This window comes from Canis lupus, chromosome 7 (genome assembly GCF_048164855.1).
Source record: "Canis lupus baileyi chromosome 7, mCanLup2.hap1, whole genome shotgun sequence".
Lineage (NCBI taxonomy): Eukaryota > Metazoa > Chordata > Mammalia > Carnivora > Canidae > Canis > Canis lupus.
In genome coordinates this window covers 16,630,129-16,642,904 of record NC_132844.1, presented here as the reverse complement: position 1 = coordinate 16,642,904, position 12,776 = coordinate 16,630,129, and the positions used below count along the sequence as shown (strand labels likewise).

Here is a 12,776-nt window from a genome sequence, read left to right as displayed (position 1 = left end):
ATGGATATTCAGGTGAATTGCTCCAGAAAATTGGTTTCAGATGAATTGATTTTTGGTCTATTAATATAGAGCCAGGCTAAGCCAAGACTCTTGCTGACTTCTTGCTTGAATACACAACCAGAGTGATATTTCTAAAAACACCAGTCAGACATGCTGGTCTTCTCTTAAATCCTTAAATCACTTCTCATTGATTTTAGGATGGTTCTACCTGCTGCAGCCTGTGCTCACCCCTTCAGCTCACTAGGCACTCACCTTTAGTCCCCATTCCATTCCTATGCTCCAGCCACTGATTTCCTCTCAAATCCCTCATTATTAGGGCTTATACACATGCCTTCATTTGTTCAGAAGTTTCTTTCCCACACTGTTCCCTGGCTCCTTCTCATCCTTTGATCTCAGGTGAAATGTCACCTTTCCTGGGAGGTCTTTTCAAATCCCTAAACTAGGTTATATCTCTTGGTTAGATATCCTGGTATGCACTTTTAGCTTTTTTTAATGGCATGTATCAGTACTCTAATCAAATTATTTGAATAATTGTTGTCTGTCTCCCACACTAAAATGCAACCTCCAGGAAGATTGATATCAACAGCTATCTGATTGAAATGTTCTATTTTGCATTCTTCAGCATGGTAGCTGTGAAACACATGTGGTTTTTGAGTCCCTATAATGTGGTTAATGCGACTGAGGACTTGAATTTTTAGTTTTACTTAATTTTAATTAATTAAAGATTAAGTTTAAGTTTAAATCACCATGTATAGTGGCTCCCAAATACAGTATAGGTCTTGCTCACTATCATATCTGAAATTCCTAGCATAGCATTTGGCAGAGTAGATGTTCAATTAATATTTGTTAAATGAATGATTTGCTGGAGTTTGTAGTATTAATCTTATTTTTTGGATAATGAAACTGAAGGACACAGAGAATGTGACCATCATTCACAAGTGCATACATACATTCATTTATATTTTATAATGCTTGATTTACATTTTTAAGTCTTGAGTTTCTAAATCTCAGTTTCCTCATCTGTCAGATGGGGAATGTAATAGTAACTATCCTTTAATGTTATAAATACTTTTTCTAAAAGACTGCTAACTCTGGGAAACGAACTAGGGGTGTTGGAAGGGGAGGAGGGCGGGGGGTGGGAGTGAATGGGTGACGGGCACTGGGGGTTATTCTGTATGTTAGTAAATTGAACACCAATAAAAAATAAAAAAACAAAACAAAAAAAAATAAATAAAATGATGTAAAATGTTTATATAAGATTCAGGTGTAAAACATTATAATTTGACATCTGTGTACACTACAAAGTGATCACCAACAAAGGTCTAGTTATCATCCATCACCATACAGTGGATTCCCTTCACCCATTTTACCAACGCCTAACCCCCTTCCTCTGGTAAACATCAATCTGTTCTCTGTATATATGAGTTTGTTTTTGTAGTGTTTGTTTTAGATTCTACATACGAGTGAAATCATACAGTATTTGTCTTTCTTAATCTGACTTATTTTGCATAGCATAATACCCTCAAAGTCCATCTTTGTTGTTACAAAAGGCAAAATTTCATTCTTTATGAATAATATATTGAATATTTATACCACATGCTTTTTATCTATTTATCCATTGACACTTAAGTTTTTCCATATCTTGGCTAATGTAAATAATGCTGCAATAAACATAAGGATGCATATATCTTTTCAAACTAGTGATTTTGTATTCTTTGGATAAATACAGAGAAGTGGAATTTCTGGATCATATGGCAGATCTAATCTCATTTTTTTGAGGAATTTCCATACTGTTTTCCATAGTGCCTGAACCAATTTCCATTCCTACGAGTGATATCTCACTGTGGTTTTGATTTGTATTTCCCTAATAATTAGTGATGTTTTATGTCTTTTCATATGCCTGTTGGCCATCTGTATGTCTTCTTTGGAAAAAAAATCTGTTCAGATTTTTGCCTATTTAAATTTTTTTTTTTATTGTTGAGTTGTGTGAGTTCTTTATATATTTTGGATATTAACCCTTTATTGGATATGATGTGATATAAAATCTTCTATTATATGTTGGATTGCCCCTTCTTTTTGATGATGGTTTTCTTTACTGTAAAGAAGCTTTTTAGTTTGATGTAGTCCCACTAGTTCATTTTTGCTTTTGCTTCCCTTGCCTTTGGTATCAGATCCACAACTACATCATCACTAAGAATGATGCCAGGGAGCTTACCACCTATGTTTTCTTCAGGAAATTTTGTGGTTTCCAGTATTACATTCAAATTTTTAAGCTATTTTGAGTTAATTTTTTGTGTATTTGAGTTTATCTTTTTGTGCAAGATAGTGGTCCAGTTTCATTCTTTTTCATGGGACTATCCAGTTTTCTCACCCATTTATTTTCTCCATTGCATGCTCTTGCCTTCTTTGTCATAAATAAATTGTGACCATATAGCGTGTGTTAACTTCTGGGCTGTCATTTCTGTTGCATTGATTTGCACGTCTGTTTTTATGCGCAAATCAAACTTTTTGGTGCTATAGCTTTGTAGTATAGTTTCAGATCAAGGAAAATGATATCCCCAGCTTTTTTCTTCTTTCTCAAGGAGATTTTTTTCTGGTTGTTTCGGATCTTTTGTGGTTCCATACAAATTTTAGAATTACTGGTTCTAGCTCTGTGAAAAATACCATTGGAATTTTCAGAGGGATTGCCTTGAATCTGTAGTTTGCTTTGGGTAGCAGGACATTTTAACAATTTTAATTCTTCTAATCTATGAACACTATATATCTTTTCATTTATTGGTGTCTTCAGTTTTTTTCATCAGTGTCTTACAGTTTTCACTGTACAGCTGATATTCTTTTTAGGTGTTTTATTCTGTTTTGATGCAATTGTAAGTGAGATTACTTTGTTAATTTCTTTCTTTTTTTTTTTAAAGCCCCTTTTAAATATGGGGCTTGAACTCACAATCCTGAGATCAAGACCTGAGCTGAGATTGAGAATTGGATGCTTAACTGAATGAGCCACCAGGTGCCCCACTTAATTTCTTTTTCTGATGATTCATTATTAGTGTATAAAAACACCACAGAATTCTGTATATTGGTTTTGCCTTCTGCTACTTTACTTTGTTTATTAGTTCTAACACTTGTGATTTTTTTGTAGATATTTAAGGATTTTCTGTATATATTATATCATATCATCTGCAAACTGTGGGCTTGTCATATAAGGCCTTTATATATTTTTTTAGGCCTTTATAATTTTGAAGTATATTTCCTCTATACCAACTTCATTGAGATTTTATTATAAATAAATGTTAAATTTTATCAAATGCTTTTTCTGCATTTATTGAAATGATCATATGATTGGTGTTCTTCATTTTGTTAATGTGGTATATCATGTTGATTCATTTACAGATGTTGAACCGTGCTTGCATCCCTAGGTTAAATCCCACTTGGTCATTGTTTATGATGCTTTTAATGTATTTTTGAATATAGTTTGACAATACATTGTTGAGGATTTTTGTATCTGTGTTCATCAAGGATATTGGCCTGTAATTTTCTTTTTTTGTGGTGCCATTGTCTGGTTTTATTTTCAGGGTAATGCTGGCTTCATAAAATGAGTTTGGAAGCATTCCTTCCTCTTTTTGCTTTTGTTTGGTTTTGGAAAAGTTTGAGAAGGATGGATATTAAATATTTGAATGTTTGTTAGAATTCACCAGTGAAATTGTCTGCTCTTGGACTTTTGTTTTTTGGGAGGTTTTTTTTTTTCTGGAGGTTTTTGATTACTGTTTCAATGTTTGTCATGGAAATTGGTCCCTTTACATTTTCTATTTCTTGAAGATTCAGTCTTAGAAGATTATTTCTATGGATTTATATGTTTCTCCAAGGTTGTCCAATTTGTTAGTGCATAATTGTTTGTTTTAATTTCTTATGATCCTGTATATCTGTGATATCAGTTGTAACTTCTCTTTCATTATTGATTTTATTTATTTGAGTCCCCCCATCTGTGTGTGTATATATGTGTGTGTCTAGTTAAAGGTTTGTCTATTTTGTTTATCTTTTCAAAGAACGAGTTATTATTTTATTAATCTTTTCTGTTGCCTTCTTTGTTTCTATTCCATTTATGTCCGTTCTGATCTTTATTATTTCTTTTCTTCTGCTAACTTTGGGCTTCATTCATTCTTCTTTTCCTGCTTCCTTTAGATATACAGCCAGATATTAAATTTGAGATTTTTCTTGATGTAGGTCTTTATTGCTATAAATTTGTTTCTTAGAACCACCTTTGCTGCATCCCATAGATATTGTATTTCTGTTTTCATTCTTCTCAGTGTTTTTGATTTCTCCTTTGATTTCTTTGGTGACCTGTTGATTTTTCAGTAACATGTTGTTTAATCTTCACATTTCTGTGGTTTTTCAGGTTTTCTTCTCATAATTGATTTCTAATTTCATAACACTGTAGTCAGAAAAGATGCTTGATGATTTCAGTCTTTGTCAATATATTGAGACTTCTTTTGTGGCTTAACATATAATCTATCCAGCACAGTGTTCCATGTGCACTTGAGAAGAATTTGCATTTTACTTTTTTGCATGGGATGTTCTATATATATATATATATCTATTAAGTTTTTCAGTATAATGCACTGTTTAAAGCCAAGGTATTTTGCTGACTTTCTGTTTTGATGATCTATTTAGTGATGTAAGTAGAATATTGAAGTCCTCTTTATTGTATTGCTGTCAGTTTCTCCCTTTGGGTCCATTAGTATTTGCTTTATATATTTTGGTGCTTCTATATCTGTAAATGTTATATATTCTTGCTAGATTTACTCCTTTATAATTATGTAATATCCTTCCTTGTCTTTATTACAGTATTTGTTTTAAAGTTTATTTTGTCAGATAGGACAATGGCTACACCAGCTTTCTGTTTCCATTTGCATGGAATATCTTTCTCCATTCCTTCATTTTCAATATGTTTGTCCACTTTGAAGTGAGTCTCTTGTAGGCAGCACAAAAATCTTGTTTTCTTATCCATTCAGCCACTCTATGTATTTTCACTGTTGATAAAAACTTAAATTAGAACACATCCCAAACTTTACCTTTGATGTCATCCCACAATTTATAGTTCTGATGTCACATTTTATGTCTTGTTTATTTGATGTTTCCCTAAACTAATTATTGTAGTTTTAATTAATTGACTTACTTTTTGTCTTTTAGTCTTTATTCCTACTTTATAAGTGACTGATTCACTGTCTTTACTGTCTCTTTACCTTTTCTTATGAAATTTTTACTTTTGTAAGTTCTCTTGTTATTAATTATTGCCATTTGTTTTCAGCTTAAAGAAGTCCCTTTAACATTTCTTGTAAGGCTGGTTTGGTGGTGACGGACTGCTTTAGTTTTTGCTTATCTGAAAAGACTTAATCTCCCTTTAATTCTTGCTGGGTAGAGATCCTTGGTTGGAAGTTTTTTTCCTTTTAGCATTTTGTGTCATGCTACTCTCTTCTGGTCTGAACGTTTCTGCTGAAAGATCTGCTAATAATATTATTCAGTTTTCCTTTAGTGTAACAAGTTATTTTTCTTTTCTTGCTGTTCAGATTTTCTTTTAATTTTTAACTGTTACTGGCTTTTTTTTTTTTTTTTTTTAGGATTTAATTATTTATTTGATAGAGAGCAATGGAGGGAGAGAGAGAGCACATGAGCAGGGGCAGAGGGAGAGGGAGAAACAGACTCCTCTCCTGAACAGGGAGCCTGACATGGGGATCCCAGGACCCCAAGACCACAACATGAGCCAAAGGCAGATGCTTAACTGACTGAGCCACTCAGGTGTCCCTAGCTGTTACTCTTTTAATTATACGTCTTAGTGTAGACCTCTTTGGGTTCATCTTATTTAGAACTGTCTGGGCTTCCAGGATCTGGAATTCTGTTTCTTTTGCGGGATTGGTGAAGTATTCTGCCATTAGTTCTTCAAACAAGTTTTCTGGCCCCTTTCCTCTCTCTTTTACTTCTGGGACCCCTGTAATGCAAATACTATTTTGCCTGATATTGTTGCAAATGTCTTTGTAGGTAAGTTTACTTTTAAAGTTTGTTTTTTTTTTTGTTTTGTTTTGTTTGTTTGTTTGTTTTTTTTTTGCTACTCTGTCTGGGTGTATATCATTGTTTTGTCTCCTAGCTCTCTGATCCATTTTGCTTTATCCAGTCTACTTTTGAAAACATGTAGTATATTTTTCATTTAAGTTATTGTATTCTTTAGCTCCATAAGTTCTGTTTGATTCTTTCTTATATATTCTGTCTTTTTATTGGAGTTTTCACTGTGTTCTTCCCTTTCTCCTACAAGATCAGTGAACATCTTCATTACCTTCTTTATGAAGTCAGTTGCTATCTCTGTTTCATTAGAGTGTTTTTCTATGGCTTTGTTTTGTTCTTTTGTTTGCAACATATTCCTGTGTCTCCTCATTTTGTGACTTTATGTATTTATTTTTTTTTCAAATATTTTATTTATTTATTCATGAGAGACAGAGAGAGAGAGAGAGAATGAGAGAGAGGCAGAGACATAGGCAGAGGGAGAAGCAGGCTCTATGCAGAGAGCCCAATACCCGACTTGATCCCTGGACTCCAGGATCATGCCCTGGGTCAAAGGCAGGTGCTAAACTGCTGAGCCACCCAGGGATCCCCTCTGTATTTATTTCTATGGATTAGGCAAGTCAGCTACTTTTCTTAGTCTTGAAGGAGTAGCCTTGTGTAGGAGATATCTCATGGGCTCAGTAGTGTTATGACCTCTGGCTACCAGAGAGAGGCACTCAAGAGGCCACCCCTGTGTGAGTGGTGCATGCCTACCTGCTCTGTGGTAGGGCTGTGGCTATGGTGTGGTGGTGGGTGGGTCCCTCAGCAGGGCGTATCCTCAAGTGCTATCAGGTTGGAAGGAATTCACAAATGACACCCACCAGTGATAGTATTAGCAAATTAGAATGATATTTTCAAACAATGGCACCTACCAATGTTTCTGCCCCTGAACAGAGTCCTAGTAAGTTCCTCTCCCTCCATCATTTGCTTGAAGTTTAATAAGTGGGTCTCCTTCACACATGGTCTAGGTGCTTTTCAAGCATATTTTTGCTCTGAATCCCAGGGTGAGTGAATCTGTGCATAAGCCCTTTAAGAGCTGGTTCTCCATTCCCTTCAGTTTTATGGTTTTCCTGGATGTACTCCCCATTGGTTGTCAAAGCCAGTTGTCTTGAGGACTCATCTGTCTTTGCATGGTTTAGAGATTGGAGTGCCTGATTAGGAGCACAGACCCTTGCTTCTCAAGGAAAATTTTCATATATTTTTTAAAGATTTATTTATTTATTTATTAATGAGAGAGAGAGAGAGAGGCAGAGACACAGGCAGAGGGAGAAACAAGCTCCATGCAGGGAGCCCAATGTGGGACTCAATCCTGGGTCTCTAGGATCCCGCCCTGGGCTGAAGGCAGCACTAAACCACTGAGCCACCTGGGCTGCCCTCATATTTTTTTTATTTCCCTTCTGATTGTGGATGGCTACACCTAGGATGTTTTTTGTTTGTTTGTTTGTTTGCTTTATTTTAGTGAGTGTGTCTCTGATGCTTTTACCTGTTTTGATGCCATTAATTTCTTTTTGTTTGAGGTTCTGTTCATCCAGTTTTCAAGTCTTTTTCAGAAGAATTTATTCTATATGCTGTAAATTTGTTGTGTCTGCGAGAGGAGGTGAGATTAGTATCTTCCTATGCCACCATCTTGAGCTACTCTCTAAAAATCTTAATAAGGTAATGTATTTAAAACTTTTTTTCCAGTTCTTAACACAAAGACATTGTTCAATAGACATTATTTGTAATTATTGTTAATTATTATTTCTTAAAGCCACTTACATTTTGTGAACCCATTACCCCTTCCTATAACAGAAATATTGCTTCCTCCCTTTTGGCCTAAGATCACTTTTTAGACTTCCATATTAAAGCCAGACATACATTTTATAACTATTTGATTTTCCTCCTTCTTAACTAAACAATGACCTCCTTGATAAACCTAGATTTTATTTTCCTGTCTAATCCTGCTCCCTTTTAACCCTTACATAACCCCTGGCTCAAAGCAAGCACTGAGAAATGCTTTTCAAATAAATGAAGGATAGCAAATTAGTACCAATGCTCCAGATTTCCTGATTTGTAGGCAAGTGTTCTTTTTACTTAATACTCTTACTTTTCAGGGTGGGAAAGCAGAAGATTTTTTTTTTTTATCTACTAAGATAAATTTTTATAATGTTTGAATTTATGGATGTTTTTTAAAAACATAGAATGCTTTATAATGTTGAATATACATATCTAGTTTTGTAATATAGAAATGATTCAAATTACACAAAAATTATATGACCACCAAATGGCATTCTCATGGTTGTTAATTTGTCAATGTACCCCTTCTTTGTCTGACCTTGATGTTAGGATGAAAATACTTCTAAGAATTGGTTCTTTGTTATTAAAAATTTGTCCTTGGTGTTGAGGAAATCTCCTTCATTGGAGTATATGTCCTACTAAATCAATTAGGTGGAATAGAATCAGCAAAATACTATTTCTCAAATCTCAGGAAATTTTTTTGTGGGTCATGACAACATGAATTATGAATAATACCTAGTATGTAATATTCAGTGTTTACATACTTAACATTTTGCCTGTGAACTCCAAGTGTTTCACATATATTAAAACATTTCCCATTTCTTTATAAGTCAGGAACCAGAGATTGGAGACAGTTTTCCTTTGAACAGATAGAAATTCTATTGTTCTGGAAAAGTGACAAATATGAAGTCATATAGATTTTGAGTGAAACTTGAACTAGCTTAAGTTTCTTCTTTCTTTCGGTCTGGTACCAGATTGTATTCTTAAGGAAAGATTCAGAGAAAGATTTGATATAAGTATATGTTTTGCAGCATATAAGCAGTGATATCGGATACGATTATTTAAAAGCTGTTAGTATCTGAAAAGTTAAATCTATAGTTGTCAAAAGTAGGGGATACATTTGTAGTTGAAGTTGGTATTATGGCTATGGTGTTGGTACATATGTTATTTCAGTTTTTTTTTTTTCAGTTTTTTTTTAATTTATTTTTTATTGGTGTTCAATTTACTAGCATACAGAGTAACCCCCAGTGCCCGTCACCCATTCACTCCCACCTCCCACCCTTCTCCCCTTCTACCACCCCTAGTTCGTTTCCCAGAGTTAGCAGTCCTTACGTTCTGTCTCCCTTTCTGATATTTCCCACACATTTCTTCTCCTTTCCCTTATATTCCCTTTCACTATTATTTATATTCCCCAAATGAATGAGAACATATAATGTTTGTCCTTCTCCGACTGACTTCCTTCACTCAGCATAATACCCTCCAGTTCCATCCACGTTGAAGCAAATGGTGGGTATTTGTCATTTCTAATAGCTGAGTAATATTCCATTGTATACATAAACCACATCTTCTTTATCCATTCATCTTCCGTTGGACACCGAGGCTCCTTCCACAGTTTGGCTATCGTGGCCATTGCTGCTATAAACATCGGGGTGCAGGTGTCCCTGTGTTTCATTGCATTTGTATCTTTGGGGTTATTTCAGTTTTATTTATGTATTTGTGAAAGGTATAGAAGTTAATTTCATGCTCTATTTCTCAAATAGTTTGGAACTCTGGGAAAACACCATCATGCCACCAAGCAGTAGTCCTTTGTCTCCAACACCAGTAGACATGAAAAGTTTAGAACTTAGACATTCACATAATTTATCAATAGATTTTTTTCCTGAGAAGTTCTCCGGATTTAAATTTCTCTTTAATATTTAATAGGCTGATCAAGAAGACTAGTCCAAGAAAACCAGTACATTTCTCTTCAATTACTTAGCATTCAAAATGCAGTCAAAAGAAGTAAGGTATATGCTAAAGCTCATGTGTGAAACTGGTCTTAGATTATGTAGTATTTCTAGTAAATTTGAAATAGTACACTCAGTTTCTAAGTGAGAGTATAAAAAAATGCACCATTATTTAGTTAAAACATAATTTTATTTATTTACTTAAACATGTAACTATTTTAAAATTTTTATTTATTTTTGAGTTTATTTATTTAAGTGATATCTGCACTCCTCATGGGGCTTGAACTTATGATCCCGAGATCAAGAGTTGCATGTTATTCTGACTGAGCCATACAGTTTCCCCAAAAAACAATTTTAGAAAGTAAACTATTATTTTTTAACTAGAGAAAACCTTATTATAATTTAATGACTTAAAATCACATTCTAAACATAGAAATTTAAAAATTTAACTTCTGCCTATTTACAGATAGAGAAGTCTATTTATAAATGATCTCAACCCTAACAAATAATTAGTTTAATGGATATTAATGTGTATGTGACTTTTAAAATAAAATATGAAAACCAATGACAGTGATTTCACATTTGAGCACTTTTAGATAGCACAGTTCATTTCCTAATTTTTTTTTTATTTTTTTAATTGGGGTTCAATTTGCCAATATTTAGCATAACACCCAGTGCTCATCCCACCAAGTGCCCCCTTCAGTGCCTGTCACCCAGTCACTCCAGGCCCCTGCCCACTTCCCCTTCCACTACTCCTTGTTCATTTCCCAGAGTTAGGTGTCTCTCATGTTTTGTCACCCTCACTGATATCTTCACTCATTTTCTCTCCTTTCCCTTTATTCCCTTTCACTAATTTTTATATTCCCCAAATGAATGAGACCATATAATGTTTGTCCTTCTCTGATTGACTTATTTCACTCAGCATAATACCCTCTAGGTCCCTCCACATCGAAGCAAATAGTGGGTATTTGTCGTTTCTAATGGCTGTGTAATAGTCAGTTGTATACATAGACCACAGCTTCTTTATCCATTCATCTTTCGATGGACACTGAGGCTCCTTCCACAGTTTGGCTATTGTGGACATTGCTGCTAGAAACATCGGGGTGTAGGTGTCCCGGCGTTTCACTGAATCTGTATCTTTGGGGTAAATTCCCAGCAGTGCAATTGCTGGGTCGTAGGGCAGGTCTATTTTTAACTCTTTGAGGAACCTCCACACAGTTTTCCAGAGTGGCTGCACTAGTTCACATTCCCACCAACAGTGCAAGAGGGTTCCCCTTTCTCCACATCCTCTCCAACATTTGTGGTTTCCTGCCTTGTTAATTTTCCCCATTCTCACTGGTGTGAGGTGGTATCTCATTGTGGTTTTGATTTGTATTTCCCTGATGGCCAGTGATGCGGAGCATTTTCTCATGTGCTTGTTGGCCATGTCTGTGTCTTCCTCTGTGAGATTTCTGTTCATGTCTTTTACCCATTTCATGATTGGATTGTTTGTTTCTTTGCTGTTGAGTTTAAGAAGTTCTTTATAGATCTTGGATACTAGCCCTTTATCTGATAGGTCATTTGCAAATATCTTCTCCCATTCTGTAGGTTGTCTTTTAGTTTTGTGGACTGTTTCTTTTGCTGTGCAAAAACTTCTTATCTTGATGAAGTCCCAATAGTTCATTTTTGTTTTCGTTTCTCTTGCCTTCATGGATGTATCTTGTAAGAAGTTGCTGTGGCCAAGTTCAGAAAGGTTGTTTCCTGTGTTCTCCTCTAGGATTTTGATGGAATCTTGTCTCACATTTAGACCTTTCATCCATTTTGAGTTTATCTTTGTGTATTGTGTAAGAGAATTGTGTAGTTTCATTCTTCTGCATGTGGCTGTTCAATTTTCCCAGCACCATTTATTGAAGAGACTGTCTTCTTTTTCCAGTGGATAGTCTAGATTTCCTAATTGTTTATTTCAATTCTGTATTCAGAGGGAATATAACTTCTTTTTTACATGACATATTTTTCAAACATTGATACATTTGTATAGTAGGCATTAAAAAGATGCATTGAAGCTATAGGTTTATTTCCAAACTAACATTTAGTATTAAGGAAAATACTACATTTATTTATTTATTTGAAAGAGAGAGAGAGAGAGATCATAAGCAGGGGGAAGAGGTTGAGGGAGAAGCAGACTCCCCACTGAGTGGGGAGTCCAATGTGGGACTCAATCCCAGGACCCTAGGATCACTACCTGAGATGCCACCCAGGTGCCTGGAAAACACTACATTTAAATTACATGTTACAGTGCCTTCTTGCTATGAAAGCAGTACCTAAAGCTATAATAAAGTTCAGATAACTGGCAGATATCCTTAATACTTGTACATAGATAAATTAGAACATGGTTTTTTGTAAATATACTCAAATTTTGGGAGCTGTAGAGAGAATCTGAGTTGTAACACATGAGATAGAGCATGGAAAGAACTGTCTCTTGAGAACCAAGACACTCTGGTTCCTGTCCAGGCAATAAACTAGGTTATCTTAGAGAAATCATTGGCATCCCTGGGGCTTCACTTTCTCATCTATAAGCTGAAAAATTCTGACTAAATGAACTCTTTTTTTTTTTTAAATCTTAAGTATTAAAAGCCTAAGAGTGGAAAAAAAGAACAACTTTAAGTGTAAGAGTCAATATGCACTAGATGGCATGTGACATTTTGTATTATTTTTATTCATAAAAAGCTCATGCTGTATTATATACTGTTTGCTTTTAGGTAAACTGAGCTTTATATTATATCTGTATTTATACCACTTCTCCTTCATAGAATTCTCTATTGTTTTGGTGCCATATTTTGGGCTATTTTGAGCCCTGTATTGATATTGAGTATATAATCCTTCTTCATCCTTATCCAATATAGGATGATAGCAGCTGCACAGACGAATTGGGGTTACTTTGCTGGACTGGATGCCAAACTTGACTAGGGTGAGCATACAGTTTATTAT

General features: G+C 34.8%; 1 protein-coding gene and 1 long non-coding RNA gene across 4 annotated transcripts in view; one reads left to right on the top strand and one right to left on the bottom strand.

Moving 5' to 3' along the window:
- LOC140636377 (uncharacterized) overlaps positions 1-12,776 on the top strand; it is a 499,328-nt gene that overhangs the window by 215,526 nt on the left and 271,026 nt on the right. The gene's annotated exons all lie outside the window — the stretch shown is intronic.
- Positions 1-12,776, bottom strand: part of LOC140636612 (uncharacterized) — a 38,299-nt gene that overhangs the window by 24,104 nt on the left and 1,419 nt on the right. The window lies entirely within an intron of this gene.